This window comes from Crocodylus porosus, unplaced genomic scaffold (genome assembly GCF_001723895.1).
Source record: "Crocodylus porosus isolate Cpor-Errol unplaced genomic scaffold, CroPor_comp1, whole genome shotgun sequence".
Classification (NCBI taxonomy): Eukaryota; Metazoa; Chordata; order Crocodylia; family Crocodylidae; genus Crocodylus; species Crocodylus porosus.
The window spans coordinates 1017729-1021721 of record NW_017728925.1 but is presented as its reverse complement, the minus strand read 5'-3'; the positions used below and the strand labels follow the sequence as shown (position 1 = coordinate 1021721).

Sequence of the window (3993 nt, the reverse complement as noted above, 5' to 3'; positions counted from 1 at the left end):
TTTTTATTTTTTGCCATCTACCTCGGCCGCGCTCGCAGTATTCACCGTCTGGGTCAGACCGCTGGGCAGATGCTTTAAAATGCACTCACATCTTTCCCCCACCTCCCTTCCTTCTTTTAATCCCCAGACACCTCTGTAACCCCCTCCCCTCGTCCCTGTCCCTGTCCCTGACCCTGTCCCTGTCCCTGTCATGTGATGCCTGTGCTAGCGGGCTGCTCCCTGGGGTCTGGCCCTCATTTTAAAGTCTTTCTGGCTCAGAAATGAGCTGATTTCGGCCTCGATTTCCTCCCCCCAACAAAATGTTACTTGGTGGGAAACCAATCGGTGCTTTTTTTTAATTTTTGATTTCTTTTCATTTCACTTCCCCTCCATGCAAGGTTGAAACTCACAGGAGCAAAGCGATTCATTCGGTCCTGCTGCTGGTTGAAGGGGGGGGAGGGGGCTGGGGGGCTGTCCCACACCTCTGCCTCCCCGACACAGCATCAGAGGGTTTCTCCCTTGCATCCTCCTCCCGTCGTTTAGCCCCATTCCCCCATCTATGTTGGAATGGGACAGATCACCCCCCCCTCTCTTTTTTGTTTTGTTACTTTGAATTTTATTCTGGGTGCGTGCTCCAGCAGGCACCCTGTGCCTTGAATCCATTTGCCATCCTGAAGATGACAGGAAAGACATCTAATCTTTATTTTTGTGTGTGTTTGTTTTTTTAACCTATAGTGCTGGCGGGGTTAGCAAATCCTCATTTTATTTTATTTTTTTAAATTTTATTTTAAAAGTGACATAAAATGCATTCTAGAGGCAGAGGATTTGCTTTTGCACAGAAAAGGAGCGTGAGCGCCCCCTGCTGTCTAGGAAAGAAAATGTCAAGAATAACTGAAAACTACTGAGAAATAGTTTTGGGAAGGTTTTTCTTTTCTTTTTTTTTCTTTTTTTTTTTATTGGTGAAACTTGGATAACACTTCTCAATGCAGAATGATTCATCTGACATTGATTTTTATATATATATACACACACACACACACACACACAGAGAAGGGGAGGAAAAAGAAGAGGGGAGATCATCTTCAATTGCATTTTGAAGTGACTGCACGTATAATTGCAATGCTGCTTTTTTTGCCATGGCACAAGAAGATCCAATTAAAAATGCAGAAAATTTCAGAAGCCTCCTTTCTACAGCTGGTCTCTTATCCCTGTACATTTGTCTGCACTAAAAAAAAAGCCCTTTATCACTGCCATCTTCTTGCTTTTTTCTTATTTTCCTTATCCAAACCATTACAATTTAAAAAAAATAGTTATCTGCTGTTTTTTGGTTGTGTCTTAACTATTTATCGTGTATGTATATATTTGTGGGTGAAGTTTGTGAGCCTGGTTTTTGACTGAAGCTGTTTGTGAGTGGTTCAAAAATATGGTTTGGGAAAATATGCATTTTTTTCTTGTCTTTAAAACTAAAAACTTGAGTCTGCCATGTGGTTTTTTTTTTTTTCTCCATTGCACTGAATATTCTGCTTTGTCTATGATGGTTTCACCTGCAGTTTTTTTTCTCTTAAAGCAATTTTATATGATTAAAGAGCTCCAGATTTTTTTTAAGACCTTCTTGAAAGTGTCAATTTTTAATGCTGTAATTTACAAGGAACTGCTTAGTTGGCAGACTTTCTCTGTGAGCATTGAAGCTGGTGTTAAGCACTTTTGCTGGTGCTTCTGTTTTATAGTTATAGGGGGGAACAATATCTTTTCTAGTGAGGTTTATTGTAGTTACCAGATGGTTGCACATTTTTTTTAAATAAATGGATTTGCCACAATGAAATGTCATAACATTTATGACATAATATTAAAAAAGTAATTGTATTTTAAAGCCAAGATCTAGATGGATTTTTTTTTTTTTTTTTTTTTTAAAGAAATCTTGGTTATAAGCCCAATTCTAAAGGGAGCTCTGTCCAGTGTTGTAAAGACAACATAATGTAGCCCATATTTATATTTTTATAAAATACCTATGAAGACTGTGAATCTCTTGTGTGAATTGCTGAGTGAGTTTCAGAAAAATATGGTTCCTCTTCAGCTTCCTGGAGCTTTAGACATGATTAGAATTTGGAAATTGTACATTGGGGGAAGGGGGTTTGCTCTGAAATTGTGAGTTGATGTATTTTTGCATCACTTTTATTTTACTGAAAAGCTGCTGCCCTTCCTAGTCCCTATAGTTTCAATTTTCTATGCAACCCCACAAACCCCATATATATATATATATATATTTTTTTTTTTTATCCTAAGAAATAAAAGGGATGCTGATTTATTCAAATTTAAATGAGGTTTCTTTCCCCCGCCCCCCTCATTTGGCTCATAGTGCTGCTGACCCTTCATGCCAAAATGGGGAGTACAAGAAAAGAGGCAGGTTGGGGGGAGGCTCTTTTTGTGCATGACTGGTCACCTTTTGGCAGTCACTTTTTTTTTGGTTTTTTGTTTAATTATTATTATTATTTTTGTAAGAAGAATATATTGATAATGTCAGTGAAATAAGCAGACATTGAAGCTGATGCACAGATTGCTCCAGAAAGGAGTTTTTCTGTAGATTTTTCTCTAGATGCGAATACCTTTTTTAATTATGTTAATTAATGTTAAGAATTTTTAGGCTTATATTGAAGCTGTATGTGGGTCACTATATGATCATTTCTAACTGGATAAAGTCTGTACAGTACAGCATATTCCTGAGTGTATGATATAGACCTGTAGTCCCAGAGTGAGAAATTTATAAATAAATTTTTCATTGATCTTTTTATAAAAAAAAAAAAAAAAAAAAGGGGGTGACTTTTTGCTTGTTGTTCTTTCCACATTTTCTTCTACATGAATGTATGGTCATGCTGGTCTGATGATTTGTGTTGGTGGGACAGCGTAGCACTCAGTCACATTTGCAGAGGGTTAAATTGTTGACCAGAGGCATGAGTCATTCTACTATCTTTTGTCTAGAGCTAGAAGAGTGGAAATCAGAACACCCACACAGCCCGTCAACATCTGGAGTAACCCGAAAGTTGTGAAGTGTCCTTAAGCAACAGGTCTTGGAATAAATCCTGAAGCTGCAAATGCTGCAGGATTGTGTTCCCATTGTCTGATCACATAGGACTCGGTGTCTTTAAATCCCATGCTGCACTTCCCTCTGTGCTGATTAGACCCTGATTAAGCTGGTTCAGGTTAAGATACTGAGCCAACCCCTTTTCCTCCAGTCCTGAGCAAACAATGTCTTCCTTTTAACCATAGCTTTGGTTTGTCTCTGTCCCCTCCAGTATCACTCATGGTGTCAAGGAAACTTTCTTGTTCCATCCCATTATCTAAGAAAGTGATTCTCAGCTCTGGGGTGCCCTGAGATCCTTTCAAGGGTGCCACCCAATGTCAGCACTGTTAGATGTGCAAACCTGATTCACACAAAAACCCCAGGGATTTCAAATAGGAATCCATAATGTCAAAACCATTCTGGCCTGTTGGGGAATTCTGCGTTTTTTGCAACCGAAGAATTGCTCTTATTATTTTTCTGTAGTCAACAAAACAAGTGAAATCTGAGAGCTGGCATTTTTTCAAGGTGCCTTGAGCCTAAAAAAATTGAGAACCATAGATTTAGGAGTTACTAGGCATCCTTTGCTCTCACTGAAGTCTATGCTGGGAAGCTCCCAGGAGTAGGTTAGGAAGGCAGTGTGCTGTGGCTCCATGTAGAGCACTTGGTTTTGTAGACCAATGGTACCTAAGCTAATAGAGGCTGAGCCTAGGAGGGGGGTCAGTTTAGTTGCTGTGGCTACTCCCCTAGAGACATCAGGATTGTAGGCACCTAGCCTTCTGAGGTGGGGTCTCTGCTGTGTGCATGTGTCTGTTAATGCACCTTTCTACTTATGAACTCCTGTGGTTGAATCAATGGGCCTGATCTTGCCCAGCTTGAAGTCAGTGACAATATTGCAGATTGTACACCAAAAGCAATGTCAAGGCTGGGGTCCCAGACCGTAACAGTCCTGTAGGTTG

The 3993-nt window shown here is 39.8% G+C and overlaps 1 long non-coding RNA gene across 1 annotated transcript in view; it reads right to left on the bottom strand.

Moving 5' to 3' along the window:
* LOC109313790 overlaps positions 1-3321 on the bottom strand; it is a 17095-nt gene extending 13774 nt beyond the window's left edge. Inside the window, exon 1 of the long non-coding RNA XR_002102145.1 lies at positions 561-3321. This is a non-coding gene — a long non-coding RNA (uncharacterized LOC109313790). The remainder of the gene's footprint in view (positions 1-560) is intronic.
* Between the last annotated feature and the right edge of the window lie 672 nt (positions 3322-3993).